General features: G+C 39.3%; 1 long non-coding RNA gene across 1 annotated transcript; it reads right to left on the reverse strand.

The window, feature by feature from the left end:
- Window positions 1–236: 236 nt before the first annotated feature.
- LOC128076020 (uncharacterized) lies at window positions 237–6861 on the reverse strand. The gene is made up of 3 exons (XR_008204216.1): window positions 6322–6861; window positions 2834–3043; window positions 237–1789 (listed from the first exon to the last, which is right to left on the reverse strand). It is a non-coding gene; the product is annotated as an uncharacterized LOC128076020 (long non-coding RNA).
- Between the last annotated feature and the right edge of the window lie 14711 nt (window positions 6862–21572).

Consider the following 21572-nt stretch of genomic DNA (forward strand, 5'->3'; position numbering starts at 1 on the left):
AAAATGAAAATCATTCCATTTTCAATGATGACAAATTCGGTAATATTTAAAGAAAACATTTGCTAAAATGTGTGATCTCAGCATAGGGTTTGTTTCTCATTGCCTGTTTTTCAGATGTTAATGGGAAAATTACAAATGAAGAAAGGACCAATCTAAGTAATTTCTACTGCTTATTAGAAACCAGTTAAATATGTGAGTAAACTGTAAATGAGCTTTTTCTCCAATCTCATTCATGAACTGAATTTTATTCTGTAAAAATGTATTTTTTTCCTGTAGAAAAAACATGTATAGAAAGCATGTCCTGACAGATTTATCAACAAATTCAATTAAACTAAAAGCTAGAATGTCTGCACTAGCAAAATTGTACATGAGAAATTGCCTCATGAAGTTAATGATAATACATTATGTCTACTGATGATCCAGCCTTCTGGCTCCAGTAAACGTTTAAAAACATCTAAAAGTAAACCAGAATCCTTCCCACTGTCAAAACAAAGGAATACGACCCTTTTAAACTTAACATGAACTGAAGGCTCATAAAGATCTTACAATTTCTTTTTAGTAAGGTGTTTATTGCCGGTAGAAGATAATGAATGGGTATATTCAGGAAATAAAGCTACTGCTCAACATTTAGATGAAGGGGGGGGAGGGTTCTCTCTACAGCTACCTAGCGCACTGCATTCAATGGTTTATCTCTTGTCTTTTCCAAGTAGAAAGGAAATTTCATTATAATAAATACCACTTTTTCTGGTAGGCGATCAAGCTGGGGAGAGAGATTATTTAACACCTTTTATTAAAACATCTTTTACTACTTAAGTTCACATACATTTATATTATTAATAGAATCAAGCTTTCATTATTAGGCACAGCTTTATAATAATTAATTCGCACCATACATCCACTTACAGTTCAGACACACACATGCTCTCATAGGGTTACCTGCAGTTACGTGGATGGAGTAGGAGTAGTAGCAATAGGAGGCCAACGGGGAGAGTGGCTGGGAGACCCTTTAGTGTGCATCTATTACACCAGGGTCTTTGTCAGAATACAGCAACCTCCACCTTCCTGGATATGATCCATGTGATACAGCCCATTGTTGATGCTACTATGTACCAGCTGCTTTGAACAAGTTCAGTACAATTTGGAGTTCTGTCGGTTTTTGCAGGTTCAGCTGGACCATCAGTCCTTAGAAGAATTTAAATGCTATTTCTTAGCATGTGTGTATCTTCTCTTCAGCCTGCTATTTTCTGTTAACCACCTGTCCATCTACATGTTGGTTCTCCTAAATCCATATCTCACAAAGGACAGAACTTTCACAAGGGTTTACACAAAATGCTGATACACTGTCACTTGTACACCTGCCAAGTTACACACAAAAGGTGGAGATCCATCTTCAAATCCATACCGTGCATATTTGGACTATATGACAATGCTAATTAATGAATAGGTTCATTTTCTTTACCCTCCTGGCTTAACATATTTGCAGCTCTTTTTGAAAGGCAATGTCAGTTAAGTAATTCATGTACATGGAAAAGCCTGCTCAGGTAAGAAAAAGAGCTCTCATTTCTTAACTTACAGGTTCAAGAAGGAGAAAAAATACCATTTATTGGATTTAACTATTGACCATACCATTGATACTTTGGGAATGAAGGACTCTCTTCCGTTCTGTTGGAGTGTTGCTGGATCTTGTCTTGCTCACATTAGTCATTAACTGAAGAATAAGAATGTTGATTTTGCTGTTTGAGTACCATCTGCTTGTTATTTTTTTTTCATGTTGGGTACAGGTTGCTGTCTGTTAAAAGACAAAAGAAAATCAATACTAGTGTTGAAAAAGAACCTTGTGTATTCAGCTTTGCAAAGTTCTCCTGTGAGCACCAAGAAAAGAACTAGTAATAAGGGAAAAAAAGAAAGCAAACAACCCAAAGGAATGCCAGACTTAATTGCCAGTGCACACATAAGCAATATTGTTTTTCCAATTGCAAAGAACAGAGTAAAAAATAAAAAGGGGGTGAAGCATTTTCAAGTAAGATACAAATAGACTGATGACATACATTTACATTTCAGCTATATGCTTTTATGTCCTTTCATTTAACACTGATATATCTTGAACAGTTTGTTGGTACAGTGTCACAAATTGAAAGAGAAAAATGAATTCTCTGTATTTAAAATATTAAGAAAAAGGCAAGATTTTTATTTCTGTTGTTGGCAAGAATTATTGAATCATCATCATAATCTTTTACATTCCAGTCTCTGAATATTTCAGTGTGTTCAACTGGGCATTCTGAAGACGAGGAAACCTTAAATAATTCATAATCCTATCAGGAAAAAAAAAAATAAAAATGTTGAGTCTGCAGTGCTACATTTTGGCTCTTTTTGTTTTTTTTGTTCTTCTTTAAAGTAGTTGTGCAATATTCTCTGCCTGTTCCTGAATTAAGACACAGATAAAAAAAATTAAACTGAGATAACAAGCTAGATATTGAGCCACTAGATTGAGTTTGATTCTCTACTCTATTAATCTCTCTTCCACACTAAATTTCTGACCGATTTCTAATTAGTTATGAGAATATTTTTCATGTACCTTGATACCACAATGAGAAGGCTTAGGAAGAAATCTGTAGTGTCTCTTCTGTTAAGAAGCAGAGCATATCATTGAAACACTTACCTAATATGACTAGAATTAATGACGTCTGGTGCTGGGCTTCTCTGAGATTCCCATATACTTTGTGAGTTGCTTGCCAAGTCAAACCTGCTCAACACAATTAGCTGTTCATGTACTAACGAGAGCAGGAAGAGCTGCCAGCAAAGAAGACAAGTAAAACAATCCTAAAATACTTACCAGTTTGCTGGGAGGTGAGACAAGGTACACAGTAAGGATGGGTTGGGAAAATAAAAAGCAGGCTTGATTGTCTTCTTGTGCACTGACACCATTTCACAGAGAATATGTAACAGGAGAAAAGGAGGAAGGACATTAGCTATTAGACACTGATGATGTCTGCCAGTTCTGTGGCTTTCACTTCACTGCTTCTGGTAGTTATCTTGTAAAAACCTATTTAAAAGAAGCAAGAGTGCAAATGTTAGAGTAATACAAGCCACTGTGACAGGTTGTAAGAAACTTTAAGCTTCAGTCAACTGGTCAATCTTCCCACTTCCCTCATCTGTAATATTAAGTGTTTTGATTGATGATTCTAGATTCTGAGACATAAAGTGTTCAGAAGGATAGAAGGAGGTTAATAGTTGCACTGGCCATTTAAATAGGAACTATTTAGGAACCAGTCAGAGAACAGTGCTCTGTGGACAAATGCAGATACACACTCACCTATCTGACTACATGTATATATGTTTCATTGAATTAACTTCACTCTTCAAAAAGCTTACACTAAAGGGACAAAAAGCAAACAGTCTGAGGGACGTGGTTTAGTTTCCAAGGAGGTGATGGGTTGATGGTTGGACTACATGATCATAGTGGTTGTTTCCAGCACTAGGGAGGCATAGTCTAAGCTTAGAAGTCACATACTTTTTCAGCAGATCAGAAAGATCTGCCAATTAAAATCTGAGTGCTAAATGGAATCCTGGGGCATATTTCTTTAGGAACTTTATAGGTAATCACTAGAAGAAGGCAAGATCTTAATTTTGCAGAAAATAGCCATTCCTTCGTCACTGTCAGGCTAATGTTGTTTGGTAGAGGTTTTTTTAACACTGTCTTGAGTAAACACAAAAATAACTTCCCCAACTTCCATTCAGCAAAGCAGTTTATGTTTATACTCTACATGTTATCCAATTAAAAAAAAAATATATCAAAAGCTCTTTGGGACTGTACTTATTTTTTTAATGAAATCAATGTCTGCATCTAGTTACTTATAAGTAACTCTCAATAACACTTCCTTACGAGAAAGTTATTTCAGCTTCAGGCAGATAAAAGGATTATTAGAAAACTGTGCGAGTGTGCATGCATGTTGAAACATTCTTGAAGAACTACTTGGACATCACCTCGAGCCCCTATAAACAAAAATAACTTTCCCACTGAAAGCAAAGGAGGACACAGATCTAAATGTGATGGATTCTGGACTGGTGATAACATCTGTGATACACACACAAATACCCAACCTTTTTAAAACCATAACTATGGCAAATTTTGTCAAAACTTTAAAAAACAAATGTTATTATTTAATCTACCCACTGCTATCTTATCATACTTATTAGGATTTTCTCCTGTAGCATACCTCATACTATGCAGTAGACTCACTATGTAAAATACCAGCAAAAAAGGTTGACATAATGACTCATTACAATTTAAATCTTATTACACAAAGCTTCATTCAAGTCAGTATATATAGTACTGAACCGCAGGGGTACATTTTAGCCTGGTGTGAGCAGAATGAATCATGCAATTCTCATTACAGTTAATAGAAGGAACAGATCTATTCCTGCATGTGAGCCCCTGGAAGTGCACCACACAATTCATATTTGAATCATACTTCATGGGAAGTGGCTACTCCAGTAAACAGACAAAGTGCACTAGCATGTTTTAAACTTTAAAGTTCATCTGATTCAAATTTTTTGGAAAGGACATTTCCTCATATTAATAACCTAGTACAAATGCATCATTGGCACTGATGATTACTCCTAATTGCCACAAGGATAAGTGGAGCCTTTCAGGAGCTTAAGAAGTAAGGGGCATAAACCATATTAATATGGAACAAGTTTGTCCTCTCTGCTCGTTATCTTCACTGACAGACTGCTATCTTTTCCCTTCCTAGGCTCTTATAAACACTGTTGTCCATGCAGAAATGGTTATTACTGAACCTGGCTGCTCCCTTATTGAATTTTAGGATATATTTTTAATTATTATTTTTGTATAAACTATGCTTGAAGACTAATAGCTTATATACTTATGGTTTTAGTTGCTTGTTTTACTAATGGCTTGTTCCAGCTAATTAAAAGAAATCTCCAGGAAATCTCTTTCTTCTGCTAAGTAGGTTGCACAAACAGCTTCAAGGAGAATGCATCCTTCTAGCCATAAATCTGTACTTATAACCAACTGCCAAGCCTGACTGCATATGCTGGAGTAGTATGCTTGTAACTTCAGTTACACGTGCCCTCAAAAAGTGATATTTATCATTAATTATTGGTTGCTTTTTTTTTTTTTTTAAATAAGTAACCTGTAAAGTATTGTTAATTATGGATAATGCTCCTGTAGACACGGCTTTTACTGAACATCTTTCTAGTTCTTTTACTGCAGTTTAGAGATTTCAATTATGTATGTGAACTGCTAGAAAAAAAAAGTTCTACCTTTTCCTTATTTTTGCACAACATGAACCTCCCCCCCCAACTCAACTGTAATTCAGATAGCTTGCATTGCTTATAAAACTTAAGTATAATCAAGTCATTTCTCCAGTTATTAGAGAGAGATTTTTTGAGAAACAAAGTCTGATGTGTTTTGAAAGCAGAAGCTAGCTTGGAAAAAAAAAAAAAAAAAAAAAAAAAAAAAAAAAAAAGCTTCTTTTAAAGATAAAAGCTGTATAGAGTGTGCATTTGAATTCATTTGGAAAAGAATTCAAATAGCTAAAATCCTCAAAGAGCAGAAAGGTGCAGGTTACCAGTACAGCGCTGCTTCTGCAGAATGGCAGCATCATCAGGAATTCAGCTTCATTGCTGAGATTTCACAGAGAAGCAGTAAAGCACCTCTTATCCAAAGGGCTTCCAAAGGCACTTTCTGAAAAAGCAGGGTTTCCATTGTGTCCATGTTGTGAGCTTGGCAGAGGTATTCATCAACCATTATTGATTTAGAAGGAGGCATGGCTGGAGTGAGGAGAATTGATCTGAGTCCTCCCTTGGCTAAGTTAACTATTTGAAGGATCTATTCATATCAAGATGAAGCACTGAAGAATGACCTACAATGACAAGAAGCAGGTATCTATCTTTGCAGAGTGCGTGTAAAACTCTGGTTTGCTGTTCTTGGGTCTGGATTTTATTATTTTTTTTTTTTTCTCTCTCTGTTAGCTTTTAGAAACATTATCTTTTTTAAGTCTAGTGTTTCCTGTTATTTTTCTTTCCAGGAAATTATTTGAGGAACTAGAATGACAGCTTCTACTGAGATGATATGAGAAAGGGAAATGGGAAAAAGATCTTTCAACTTTCTATTCGTTAGTCTGACTTGCATAAAACCAAATGAGATAATAATACCTTAACTGTACTGTATTGGTCAACCTCCCCTGTCCCAAATTTCCTTTTAATATATCCAAGGGTTATTTCTGTGGTCAGTATTGCCATCCTTGTCTTTTCTGTTTTTATATTAGTTCTCTTCCAGAAGAATTTATAACTTACCTTTCTCAGAGAGAGGACCAGGGGCTAGTAGGGCTCGGGAGAATCACTCTTGGATACTCTTTGATGAGGTCCCTTACTTTGACACCAGTTGGACTTGGACTTCCCCATCTCTGTGATCACTGGGCCGTATTTCTTCCATATGTTTTGTCCAGCTTTAATCTTACATCCTCAACACTTTTCTTCAACAGATCTTATGAGTACTGATTTCTTTACTGACAGCCATCCAAAATGCTTCTGCAAGGAGCATTTCTCTTCTGTCACATCACAGATAACCTTCCTGTCACGTGCCGATTTGGCCTTTCCTTCAAGTCATCATTTCACATGAAGTGCTGATACATCAAGTGCCATCACTGATTAACTTCTGATCTCAGCTTGTTCAGTGGTTTACTAGAGCAAGGGACAAACACATTTGTTCTTTGCCTTGCGCTGCTAGTCACAGTGCAGAAGTCTCTTTTATAGAAACAAGCCATTTCAGCCTTTTTCCCCCCCCCCATCTTTCTTCTCTCAAAAAGCCTTTTTCAAGGAAATGCAGATACTTTTTTGCTTATATGCTCCTGGCCCAAGCCCTATGGCTTCCACTTGGCTGAACAACGTAAGATTTAATCTCTTCCTAAAGAAGAAAACAAAAAGCTACACACAAATACAAGAAAATGAAAACAAACAGATGCATCTTTCATTATTTTTCTATTAATTCCAAATAAAAATACTCTGTTACTACTCCCACAGTAAACTTGGAAAAGGTGAAATTGTGTCTATACAAAATAGATCCTTTATATGAATTAAGCTATTTATCAGCTTTGAATTCTGCACATACTAACAGCTGAATTGTATTTGGTACACAACTTCAGACATCTTTTTCTTTGTGATTATTGTAGTGACTAGCACAACAGGTTCCTTAACCTGTGAGTAGGGCCACTGTATGCTACAGTGCAAGCAATTACTATAATTATTTAAAAATATCAGAAGCAAGACTAAAGAATCAGTGCATCAGTTTTATAATTCTATATAAATGCTACTACAATTTAAACCGCTGTAGTAATTTAGAATGTTGTCTTTAGAACCAGCTCATTCAGATCTGACAGCCCTGTAGGAAAGGAATAAAGAGAAGATCATAACCTTTTAAGGTGAAGAATAAACATGGGATTCAAAAATTCTGAGTAGCTCAAGGTCTTTACTACATTTCTTGATTTACTTTATTTCAAGATCTTTATTAATTTATGTGCTTTAATCATATATTTAAACCAATGTGTGTGTGCGTGTGTTTGTGTGTGTACATATAGATAACTAGCTAGATAGATTGATGATCTTTCCCTGCTCAGTTCTTTGCTTCATGCAGTAAAGCATCAGCTATTAATGAGATTTTATTCCAGAGGAACAAATTAGAGTTAGTCTGAAGTAAAATCCCTGGAAATATACACAGTATTGATGTTGGGTTTGTGTTTCAGCATTTTAAAAAAAATAAATTAATGTGCACACAGAAAATCCTCAAGATTTTAATTACGAGAAGGAAAGTTGCACTATTCTGTTTTAAGGCATTCCTGTTAAGTGAGAACTAGAAATCACAATCGCTCTTTTTCATGATTCATTAATCTAGGGAGGAAAGATAAATAGCCTTGTTCTTCTGAAAATAAGTAAATTTAAAGAGAAATCAGGGACTGAAAAGGATACACCTGTCTAACATATTCTCCTTTCAGAAGGAATTTCTGTTATGGCCCCCAAAAAGATCAGGGTTCTGAGAATTTTGTTATTTTATGCATCTTATCTTTGCTGCTAAAACTACCAGACTGCTTACTGTCTTCCAAATGAAGTGATCATCGAATCATCTTGTATTTCCATTTTATTGCCTTTACATTTATGAATCACTGATTTTATCCTTACATTGCACTGAGTTAGACTCTCACTTAATAGACAAAATGACCATTTTCTTTTTGTAAACCCTACTATCTCTATTTCTTTTCTTCTCTGCACTGTAATCTGTGACTTACAATAGGCCACTGCTCAGTAAAATGGTGAGGTGCTAGTTCAGCCTAATATTATTCTTTTTTTTTTTTAAATCTGACTGCCAGTCCATTGTTACTGCACTTTTCCAGTACATGCTCTTTAAATTATCTGACTTCCCAATAAGTTGAACAGTGCATTATATTCACCTGAAACTTGTTCGGATAATTATCTCATACAATATTTGATCCCTTCCTAACATTCAGTGTTGGCTACTGTTCCCTATTTCATGCTGTGCAGTTTCAATTTATCATTCAACTTTTGTAACGTTGAATATTACACTGAATTGCACATCATAGTGCATTCAATCTTTGCCATCTTAGATGTAACACTAGATTGTCATTACAGCAGCCTTCGTTAACTTTTGGGGTTTTTTTTTGTTTTTTTTTTAAACCTTTTCTCACTTCTCCATGGTGATTACAAGTTTCTGACCTGTGTCCTGAAAACACAGTGGAAGTTCTATTTCATACGCTTAATGAGTGAACGTGCTTTGTAGCATTTGTTGTAAGTGCACATTACCAAAGCTCCACCAACTCATACTTGGCCCAAGTCTGTTTCTTAACCTACTCATTTCCTGCCAACATGAGCTTTTCTCATGTTTTTACCATAAATTTGTTCATATCCATTTTTTATTAGGAGATCAAGTAACGTATTAGATACTTTTGCCTTTTCTGGTTTCTTTGCAGAAATAAATTCAGACAAGAGAGCCTAGTACTCTCACACAATAGCTTCTGCTTTTAAAAAAACAACTTAATAAAAAACAAGATGTAATTAATTCATTATGCTTTATAACTGTAGACTTCCTCCATTCTCACAGTAGCATTTAGCCCTCGATCCCAGTGAACTCAGGGATCCCTTAAACCAACATGAAATACATAGATTACTCAGAAAGTAATGCCTCCTATTTATTTCCATGGAAAATATGATAAAAAGAACATGATAACACTATTTGATAGAGCAAATTCTCAGCTACAAAACACTGTTTTTCAACAATCACCACTCTTAGCTGTGCATTTTCACCAGCAAAGAACAAGAACATGCATACTATGCTTGCATAAGTCTGCACCAGCTGAGATGACTCACTGCCACCTCTGCTGAAAAATACCACCCACTGAGTCACCATGCTCATTTCAGTTGGAAGGTACCACTAAAGGTCAACTAGTACAATTCCACTGCAATGGACAGTCACTGTTTGGTCTCCATAACCATTCAGCAAAGGTATGCCAAAAAGTGCAATTTTCTTCTAGAGAAATATCATTATTCACTACTTATTGCCCTCAACCTTTTGTCAGCTTTCATCTCCTTACAAATTTTGCAGATTTAGAGTCACAGAATCGTTCAGTTGGAAGGGACCTTTAAAGGTCACCTAGTGCAACTCCCCTGCAATGAACAGGGACACCTACAGCTGGATCGAGTTGCTCAGAGCCCCGTCCAGTCTGACCTTGAACATTTCCATCCGCCACCTCTCTGGGCAACCTGTTCCAGTGCTTCATTACCCTTATTCTTCTGAAGAAATATCTTCAGTAAAAAAATGAAAACAAGATTAGCATCTATTCTGAAGAGGCTTTTTTCCAGTCCACTGTATAATGACTGCAAAAAGAAAGAATGTTGAATACACAATTTTTTTTTATTTATTATTATCAATCCCATTGGTTTCAAGTTTCTATCATTGCAATGCAAATTAATATATAGAACACTATTATTATTAAGAGAAACTGTGAAATGATAAACATGTCCAGAATCTGCATAAATGCAACAAGGAAAAGGAAATCATTTGCTCTCACAGTAGCGAGACATATTGGTACTTTTGCTAAAGTAGAAGATCTGACCTAACTTCTAAATAATTAGGAATATTTCTGAAACTTAATCAAATATTACATTTAGAAATAGCATAATTTTCATTTCCTTTGATTAAAATAGATTTTAGCAATATAGCCTCATGTCTCGTACATCAAACTCCAAAGAAGCAATCAGCACAATAGTTGGTGGTAAGAGAACTTAAACATTTTATTATGGGCAATTTATTATATGAAATAGCACTGAAAATTCATCTTCTATTAATTTTAATCAGGGGCTAGCATTTTAGCAGGCCAATAAGCCAATAAGTCAAGCAAAGAGCAGATTAACTAAATGTACATTGCAAAAGACAGTACAAAGCCTGCATGTAGAGTAGCTTCTCAGCTGCTCCAATTCTTAAAGAGATTAAAGATATGACTGTTGTGTATCTCTTCAACTAATTACCATTCTGTATAATGTTAGCTTCCAAGTTATTTCTCTGGTGCTCTCCTAACAGCAGTCTGATCATTGCTGCCTGAGACTGAAACTAGTATAGGAAAAGCTGTACTGTAAAAACCATAAATTTTACTACACTGAAAGTCTTCTTTATTCCTTTTCTTTCTTGCTTTAACCCCAGTGTAGAAAAAGAGTCCTTACCCCACTAAGAAGGCAGTCCTTAGATGGAAGTTCTACAGCTATTATTTGCCACTCATTTCATCTATCCTCAAGCATATTTCATTACCTCAGTCACTTGCTAACATAAATTAAGTCAGCTTTTACACATGGAGTTATCTAAAACATGTGAATGGTGAGGGAAGCAGTGTCATCACAAGAGAAAAAAAGCCTGTCTAAGTTAAGCTATCTACTCCTTTGACAGTGAAGCAGGGGGAAGCATGGCAGCATTGTTACACAGCACACAGCTGAATGATGGCTGAACAGAGCTTTCAAACTTTTTAATCTGTTCTTTGATCATCTCTGAAACAGATCAAGGCAAAGCCATTCCTTTCCTCTCTGACAAAAAGTAGTTCTCTATGTAAACATATCCTCCTATTCTATATGGTATCAGAAAATTGGATATATCACCTACTTACTCCATTGCACTCTTCTCAGTACAAAGGCCTGAGCCTAGAACTGCTTTGGACCATGTCCTTCATTGATTAGCCTGAGTAGGGCAATGTCCTTCCTGAATTGAGGCTGGTATGACTGGTAATAAGAGGCATAAGGAATGCTAGAAGAAAAAGAATTGTTTGTGTAGAGGGCCTTCAAAACTGGAGAGGAATTCTCAGAAACGATGCGAGTCATTTGGAAGTTGATATTATAAGAATCAATCGATAGCTAGTAAGAAAAAATAGTCCTGATTGGAGTACATTCATCCAAGTCTTTGCCATCTCTGCAGAACAGATAGTTCTGTAGTGTATGTTAAAGATGTGCTAGGACATAGACGCACAAGAAATCAATCCATTTGGGTCAAAACATCTTTTGAAAAGTATGCTTAATAGTCATTGAGAGGCCATGGGGATTCCTTCTACATGGTTTAATAGGTTAATTTAATTCATGACTTGATATTTTTCCAGTATTTATTAAACGGGTGGACAAAAAACACTTGTAATTTTGAAATTTCCTCTTACTGCTACCAGCAGCAGTTAGGCTCATATGTACTTCACTGTGAAATTTCACAAGGTTCTTCAACAAAGAATCAACGACACTACAGGGTAGGGATGTTGTCTCAGTCACAATTTTGGTAATCAGTGGGAATATTAAACAAATGACAAAACAGTAACCTTGTTGGTAAAGACACACCACATTTGCCCAGGTTAAATTTAATGAACAGAGAAAAGATGGTCCAGCATCTCCAATTTCAGAAGGGCAACAAAAAAGAAATATTCTCATAGTTTATTACCAATCTCTCAATTCCTGCATTCATAGATTTGTTTCCTAAATTTTGAAACAAAACATTTGGAGAACGAAAAGTGCCATTTAACATATAATGAGAGAGAAGACATATTATCCCAATGTTTTCTCTAGTTCCCTTGATTTTATAATGGTAATAACACATAACTTTGAATATTCCTGCCATAAGCATTCCAGGTATTCAGTTTTGCATCTGAAAAACATTCCTATTGCACCACAGTCATCTGGATGCTAAACTCAGAATCGAAAATAGCTTAAAATTCATCAAGTTAACAGTAGTAACATTGGCACGCAGCATAAATCCATATTTTGACAACCTGAAGAAAGTGTTAAGCTTTCTGTTATCTTATTAAATTGTATCAGACTTGCCTTGCATAGAGCACAACAGACTTGATAAATGCTTAGCTTCAGCTGCACTCTGCCATTTATTTTCGTACTGTCAGACTTAATCCATAACTGCTCTTCAAAGGCAGCTAGCAGGATATGAAGGTGCATCTTGACTCAGTCAGTACCTGGCCACTGGCAGCCAAAAGCTACAATACTTTATTGTAATTCAGACTGCATCTTGACATAATTCATTTTCATTTTTTATATGCTATCCTCTAAGGATAAACAATTTATAATCACATGATTTAATTAGCTTTTATTTTGTGTCAATTTGTTTAATCTCATTGACCAGAAAGCATGGATTTTTACTGGGGAAAAACAAAACGAACTAAAACAATCTAATATCTGAAAAGGACATGGGTGGATAAATGCAAAATTCAGATTTCTGGAGTTAATATAAAGCCTATGAGAATGTCTTTTAGTCAAGTTGAAGTGCAGAATGAAATCAGAGAAACTAGATATGAGAGAATAACAGAGGTCTGAAAGGTACAGGAAAAAAAAAAACAACTCAGAAGAGTTGTCCTGAAGCATAAAACCAGAAAGTAGCAGGTAAGGTCTCATACATTTGCATTACAGTTTTACTTCAGGTGGAAATCCCCTAGATGGCCTTTTCTCTGAGGCTCCCAGATCAGCCCCCTTATGGGCTAACAAAGGAAAGAACTCCTGGTTACCTCTAATGCCAGAAGACAAAAATGGCTTGGTACTTGATGGGCACTCCAACCATGTTCACCATCCCTGGACTCCAGGTCGAACCAGAGGTGTGCATTTTACTGACATGATGCATCTCTACAGTAAAAGACCCATGGCACCCAGAAAGATCTTCTCCTACTTCCCTCCAGTGTGAGGAAGGAAAGCAAAGAGTAAAGATTAATTAAAAAAAAAAAACAAAAAAACAAAAAAACCCAACACATTTCAGAGAGAAAAGAATCTATTGCTATCACAGAGCAGCACAGAAGAAAAAGTGCATATACTGTTACACTTGATCTATAGGAAGCTATCTCTCAACCATTTCAGTGGCATTGCTGGAGACTTCATAGATCACCGGTGTGAACACTTCCATTTCCAAATCTTTGTATTAGCAATTGAACTAGGTAAGAAAATCTGATGCCATTAAATTACTTGGCAAGTAATGTCTTGAAAGCAATTTTTAAAAAATGAATTTATATTTTCGTGGAGTCTGCACTTGCAGTTGTTATCCAAGTCTTATTTTTTGGGAATTGGAAAGCTTTTATAGTCCTATTTATTCTAAAGAACAGCTTCTCTCCCTCTCCGCCTTAAGGTTGGAAAAGATCTGATAAGATCAGGTTCTCACTGTTTTGTACTGAGCCTTGCATAGCCTGGGATAGCTTAGTACTTCATCAGCTCTGACACCTGTATTCACTCCTTTTGGGTAACAGAAGATCAATGGTCCTATAATAACATTTTATCTTATTACTTTTAACTTGTCTTTCCACAAAAAATCTTCATGGGGCGCTGGGGGGGGGGGGGGGGGGGAGAGGAGAAGAACTGTGTCACCATGGTTGTATCACAGTTTTTCAGCTACTCTACTGTAGGGGGATAATGTTCCCAATAGCACATGAAATGGAACATTTCTACATTTCATCAGGCATATTTATTTAGAAAGCTTATTTCCTGTGAAAACATGTTAGAAGTGAAAACAAAGACAAGTAAGTGTTTCTGGATTCTCCCATTCACCATTAGAAGCCATCTGGATTGCAAAGATGCCACTCTCTCAAGCAGCCATTCCCTTTATCCCACGAGCTTTTGAGAATATCTTATTACAGCATCTGAATTGTTCCTCTGGTTTGGAATGTTAAAAAAAAAAAAAAAAAAAAAAAAGAAGAAAAATGTTCCATTTGCTGATTCATTTGCTATTTAAATTCATCAAATGCAGTGTATCTTCCTTCCTATTAGCAAACTGCTAAAAGCAGGTACTGTACCATCGTATTACACATCTTTGACTTCATTGTTTGCTTGTGGGTACCAATCAGGAGGGCTACAGCTACTAACAGTAGTAGTTAAGCCCATACCTTGGTCAAAATTCTCCAGCAAATATTCTATATACTCCTTATTTTCAGTTACATAGAGCATTTGACTGTGCTGCCATAAATCTGTAAGCAATTCTGATTAAATTACCTGTCCCCAACTAGTCTATAGTTAAGCTACCAATTACCCTGCCAGAAGGACATCACCAGTGATGGTACCAACAATTTGTTGTGCAAAAAGCACATGAATGGGAAAAACAAGTTTAAACCCATTTATGCAGGCAGGAAAAAAAAAAAACCCAAAACAAAAGCAGCAGAATTTAAGGGACTGTGCTGTCTGTCAATGTCATGGTTCTATGTTTTGTTTTTTATGGTTTCAGTATTCCACATCAAAACATCATGTAGTGTACGGGGCATTAAAGTGTCACTGCCCCAATTCCAGCTACCTATCCCTGTACATTACAGCAGTCACGGGATCTGGCCCTTCCGGGTGGGGGGAGCGCTCTCTTGCTGTCTGGCAGTGGGTGCAGGAGGGTGCTTTCCTGGCCGTTCCAAGCTTTTCAGGTTTGACTCGGTCCCGGGAACTCTCTCTCTCATCTTGTCTGATTTATTAATCTCAATTTCAATTAAATTGTATATATTGTGTTATTTTGTATTCCAATATTATAGTAAAATAAGTTTTCCTCCATAGATTGTTGCCGCTGCTCTTTTCCTCCCTTCCTTCCTTCCCATTTTTTGTGGGACCGGGGTGGGGGGGGAGGGCAGAGGCCTGCCGCCCCTGTCACGGACATAGATTGATCTGATCAACTCCGTGACAGATTTTGGCGCCCAACGTGGGGCTCGAGCTGCTTTTTAGCTGTTAGAACGAATTTTTTTTTTTTTTTTTTTTTTTCTTTTCTCTCTGCTCTTAGAGAGCTTCGTTAGGGAGCATTATCAGTAGTTCAGGTTTCTGTGTTGGAAAACCTGACCTTGAAAGATTAGGCGTACTGCCAGTGTTCTGGGATATTTGTAAACTTTGAGCACTACTTAGTCTGGGTTGTGCCTTTTTTTTTCTTTTTTTTTTCCTGCTTTTGTTAGCTTCAATTCATTAACCCCTTTTTAGCAGGCGCCTCTGATGAACCCACTCGTTATCGTGGGGGCGCTGTGTAAAGGATTTAAAGCAATGGTGTTACTCACAACCTACTGGCCAATAATCCATCTTGCACTTACGTGTGTTGGAATTGCAACCGTATATAGGTACCTAATGGCACTGATGGAGACACCTATGTTTCACCTACTTGCAATGTGGTATGATTTGAATTTTGACATTTACATCCCAGAAGGAATGGCTAATTTCACAAACAGCTACATCCCAAATGGAATGGCTAATTTCACAAACAGTTACATCCCAAATGGAATAGCTAATTTTACAAACAACACGATGTTCAGACCAGTCTCCGGTTTTTCTTCTCGGTTTGTCAAACGTTTTTTGAATCCTGAATTAATAGTCATGGTGGTGTGCGTGTCATCAATTCTCCTGAATGTATTCCAATTCATTTGTAATAAGGGGAAGGAGTCTCTTCCAAAACTAGAGAATGATGATTGGCAGGGAATATGGAGAGGTTTAGGAAAGGTCTTAGAAGCATGGGGACCCGCAGTGTCATGGGATTTTACCCTTGAACACCTGTGGGATCCTGAGAAACTAAGCCAGTATTTGAGTCAGGGACTATGCGGCTTACATAAATCTAGGGAGGTACAACTTATTTGGGGTTTGGCTTGTGCTTACCGTGCCCTATATAACACCATTCTGGAGAGAGAGAGTTTCCGAGCTGAGGTTCAAGCTAAAGGGGAAAATCCCCAAGTCAAATCTAATCGATCACAGGAGACACCAGTAACAATACCAGTTGCTCCTGTGGAGGGCAAGAAATGGAAACGAGTGTCTTCGCGTCTTGAACGAAAAAGAGAAGAAGAGGAGGAGGAGGTGGAGGAAGATCCAGGCGAAGGGCCCTCCTCAGCACCACCACCATCGCGAAAGGCAAAAGGGAAAACTAAGAGACGTGCAGAAGAGAGTGATGAAGAGGAAGTCTCTATTACTACTCGCCGGCCTCTAAAGATGACTGAAATCCAAGGTTCAAGAAAGGAGTTTACACGGCGCCCGAATGAAACTCTTGTTTCCTGGTTGGTTCGCTGTTGGGACAGTGGGGCCCATAGCTTGTCTCTGGATGGTAATGAAGCTCGCCAACTCGGTGCCATTGCCAGAGATCCAGCTATTGATAGAGGAATTAGTCGATGTTCGGATGAGGCTGCCTCCCTCTGGGAACGAGTGTTAACAGCCGTGAAGGAAAAGTATCCCTTCAAAAATGGCTTGAAGATTGCAATGAAAAAATGGGATACAGTTGAAAAGGGGATCCAGTATTTGAGGGAAATAGGCGTGGTGGAAATGTTGTATGACCCTGACTTTGTTCCTAACGACCCACACCAAAACCGCGACCCTGAAAGAGTGAGGACAACGCCTGAGATATGGCAGAAAATCGTGACAACAGCGCCGGACAAATATGCCTCTACACTGATGTCAGCGTGTGACAGATTCAACGAACAACAGAGAACGCCCTTAGTTTATGAATTAATTGTTACGCTCCAAAACTACGAACAATTGCTGTCCCCGATTCATGCTGCCGTTGCTGCGATATCAAAAATGACGGAGCAAGTGTCTCAATTGATTAACCGCGACAAACCTGTAGCAGTATCAGAGACGCTTGATGAAGATCAGGATAATCAAATGAGTCTAATGAAGGAGATGAAGGAGGTGAAGGAGACGGTGAAATTTTTACGAGCCCACCTAACTAAAGATGATGAATCTTCCTTCTCACGTGCACCATCAAAGATCTCAGCTGTTAGAAGCAAACGCTCTCCGGCTCAAGTAAGGGGTAGTACACCGCGAATTGCCTTATGGTATTACCTACGTGACCATGGAGAAGACATGGGGAAGTGGCACGGTCAACCTACTCCTGTACTACGAGCCCGAGTGAAAGAATTACAAAGCAGATCAACCACCAGTGCAGTTGCTCCAGTTACCACAGGTAATGAATAGGGGGGCCCTGCCCTCAGTCAGGAGGGGGAAAGGGATAATAGAGTATATTGGACTGTGTGGATTCGATGGCCTGGCACATCAGAACCACTGAAATATAAGGCACTGGTGGACACTGGTGCACAGTGCACTCTGATGCCCTCGAGTCACCAAGGGACAGAATTAATCCATATTTCTGGAGTGACCGGGGGCTCTCAAGAATTGACTGTGTTGGAGGCTGAGATAAGCCTCACTGGTAAGGACTGGCAAAAACATCCTATTGTGACGGGCCCAGGGGCTCCATGTATACTAGGTATTGATTATCTCAGAAGGGGGCATTTCAAGGACCCTAAGGGGTATCGATGGGCCTTTGGAATAGCTGCTGTGGACACAGACAACATTAAGCAGCTGTCTGTTTTGCCTGGCCTGTCAGAAGATCCATCTGTTGTGGGGCTGCTGCGAGTAAAAGAGCAACACGTACCGATTGCTACAAAAATGGTGCACAGGCGTCAGTACCGCACCAACAGGGATTCTTTGCTCCCCATTCATAAGTTAATTCGTCAACTAGAGAGCCAGGGAGTGATCAGCAAAACTCACTCGCCTTTTAACAGCCCCATATGGCCAGTGCGTAAAGCCAGTGGAGAATGGAGGCTGACGGTGGACTACCGTGGCCTGAATGAAGTCACACCCCCTCTGAGTGCTGCTGTGCCGGACATGTTAGAACTCCAATATGAACTGGAGTCAAAAGCAGCCAAATGGTATGCCACCATTGACATTGCTAATGCCTTCTTTTCCATTCCTTTGGCCAAAGAATGTAAGCCACAGTTTGCTTTCACCTGGAGAGGCATTCAGTATACCTGGAACCGTTTGCCCCAGGGGTGGAAACACAGCCCGACCATTTGCCATGGACTGATCCAAACTGTATTGGAACAGGGCAGTGCTCCTGAGCACCTGCAGTACATTGATGATATCATTGTGTGGGGCGATACAGCAGAAGAAGTCTTTACAAAAGGAGAGCGAACGATCCAAATTCTTCTGAGTGCTGGCTTTGCTATTAAGCGAAGCAAAGTGAAAGGACCTGCCCAGGAGATTCAGTTCCTAGGTATAAAGTGGCAAGATGGCCGTCGTCACATCCCGACAGATGTGATCAACAAAATCACTGCCATGTCTCCACCCACTAGCAAAAGAGAGACACAATCTTTTCTGGGTGCAGTGGGCTTTTGGAGAATGCATGTTCCAAACTACAGCCTCATTGTAAGCCCCCTTTATCATGTGACACGAATGAGAAATGAGTTTACATGGGGCCCTGAGCAGCAGCAGGCTTTTGAACAGATCAAACAGGAGATAGCCCGTGCCGTGGCCCTAGGGCCAGTACGGACGGGACAGGGTATAAAGAACATCCTCTATACTGCTGCTGGAGAGAACGGTCCCACTTGGAGTTTGTGGCAAAGAGCCTCGGGAGAGACTCGAGGCCGACCCCTGGGATTCTGGAGTCGGGCATACAGAGGGTCTGAAGAGCACTACACTCCAACTGAGAAGGAGATCTTAGCTGCGTATGAGGGGGTTCGGGCTGCTTCCGAAGTAGTCGGTACTGAAACACAGCTTCTTCTGGCACCTCGACTGCCAGTGCTGAACTGGATGTTTAAAGGAAAGGTTCCCTCCACCCATCATGCTACTGATGCCACTTGGAGTAAGTGGATTGCACTGATTACACAACGAGCACGGATGGGGAACCTCAGCCGTCCAGGAATCCTAGAGGTCATCATGGACTGGCCTGAAGGTAAAAAGTTTGGAACACCACCAGGAGAAGAGGTATCACGTGCTAAAGAGGCCCCACCATACAATGAACTACCAGAGAATGAAAAGAAATATGCCCTGTTCACAGATGGATCGTGTCGTATTGTGGGAAAGCATCGCAGATGGAAATCTGCTGTGTGGAGCCCCACACGACAAGTTGCAGAAGCCACTGAAGGGAAAGGAGAATCAAGCCAATTTGCAGAGGTAAAGGCTGTCCAACTGGCCTTGGATATTGCTGAACGGGAGAGGTGGCCAATGCTCTATCTTTACACTGACTCGTGGATGGTAGCGAATGCCTTATGGGGGTGGTTACAGCAGTGGGAGCAAAATAACTGGCAAAGAAGGGGTAAACCTATTTGGGCTGCTGAACTGTGGAAAGACATTGCTGCCCGAACAAAGACTATAGTTGTAAAGGTGCGTCATGTAGATGCTCATGTGCCCAAGAGTCGGGCTACCGAAGAACAGCAAAATAACCATCAGGTAGACCGAGCTGCCAGAATTGAGGTGGCTCAAATAGACCTGGACTGGCAGAACAAGGGTGAATTATTTCTGGCTCGGTGGGCCCATGAGACCTCAGGTCATCAAGGGAGAGATGCAACATACAAATGGGCTAGAGACCGAGGGGTGGACTTAACTATGGATGCCATTGCACAGGTTATTCATAACTGTGAAACATGTGCCATCATCAAACAAGCCAAGAGGATGAAACCTCTGTGGGAGGAAGGGCGATGGCAAAAGTACAAATATGGGGAGGCATGGCAGGTTGATTATATCACCTTGCCACGATCTCGCAATGGTAAGCATTATGTGCTTACTATGGTGGAGGCAACCACTGGGTGGCTTGAAACATATGCAGTACCCCATGCTACCGCCCGAAACACCATACTGGGTCTCGAGAAACAAGTCCTGTGGCGACATGGCACCCCAGAAAGGATTGAGTCAGATAATGGGACTCATTTCAAAAATTCTCTTGTAAATACTTGGGCCAAAAATCATGGCATTGAGTGGATTTACCATATTCCCTATCATGCACCAGCCTCTGGTAAAATTGAACGATACAATGGACTGTTAAAAACGATGCTAAAAGCACTGGGTGGTGGAACATTTAAGCACTGGGAGAAGCATTTGGCAGAAGCCACCTGGTTAGTCAATACCAGAGGATCTATCAATCGTGATGGTCCTAACCAATCCAGTTCCCTACATACTGTAGAGGGAGATAAAGTCCCTGTTGTACATGTAAAGAACATGTTAGGAAAGGCAGTTTGGGTTCTTCCAGCTTCTGGAAAGGGCAAACCTCTCCGTGGTACAGTTTTTGCCCAGGGACCAGGATCCACTTAGTGGGTAATGCAGAAGAATGGGGATGTCCAATGTGTACCACAAGGAAACTTGATGCCAGGGGAGTGCAGTTATTAATTCTATGTGTATGTATATAGTCATGTGTGCATTTTAATTTTTTTGTTTTTTTATTTGTATATATGTATATATATATATATATTCTAAGCATGATGTAACGATGTAGAATAAGGGGTGGAATGTCATGGTTCTATGTTTTGTTTTTTATGGTTTCAGTATTCCACATCAAAACATCATGTAGTGTACGGGGCATTAAAGTGTCACTGCCCCAATTCCAGCTACCTATCCCTGTACATTACAGCAGTCACGGGATCTGGCCCTTCCGGGTGGGGGGAGCGCTCTCTTGCTGTCTGGCAGTGGGTGCAGGAGGGTGCTTTCCTGGCCGTTCCAAGCTTTTCAGGTTTGACTCGGTCCCGGGAACTCTCTCTCTCATCTTGTCTGATTTATTAATCTCAATTTCAATTAAATTGTATATATTGTGTTATTTTGTATTCCAATATTATAGTAAAATAAGTTTTCCTCCATAGATTGTTGCCGCTGCTCTTTTCCTCCCTTCCTTCCTTCCCATTTTTTGTGGGACCGGGGTGGGGGGGGAGGGCAGAGGCCTGCCGCCCCTGTCACGGACATAGATTGATCTGATCAATATTGATTCACAGAAAACAAGCTTTTTTTTCTCCTCGTGGTTACTCTTTCATCAGCATAGTTACAGAAGAGCTATTCTGAAAACTGAACCAATTGATAACCACTGTTGCAAAACCCACTTAAAAAGTTGGTGATGGACTAGAAAAATGGAGAAGAGGATAAAGGAGTGGCAGTGCTGCAGGCAGCACAGCAGTGTGAAGATCTATTCCCTGCCTATTCTCATTTATTGAGGCAGAATGGTGAAAAGAGTCCAAAACTAAGTATTCACATTCATTACCAGAGAAGGAGAGGGAAAAAGGAATTTTCTCTTCACTTCACTTGATTTCAGGAGTGATTAGGTTCAGTTGTGTCTCTTA

Source organism: Tympanuchus pallidicinctus, unplaced genomic scaffold (genome assembly GCF_026119805.1).
Source record: "Tympanuchus pallidicinctus isolate F22 unplaced genomic scaffold, pur_lepc_1.0 scaffold13, whole genome shotgun sequence".
Classification (NCBI taxonomy): Eukaryota; Metazoa; Chordata; class Aves; order Galliformes; family Phasianidae; genus Tympanuchus; species Tympanuchus pallidicinctus.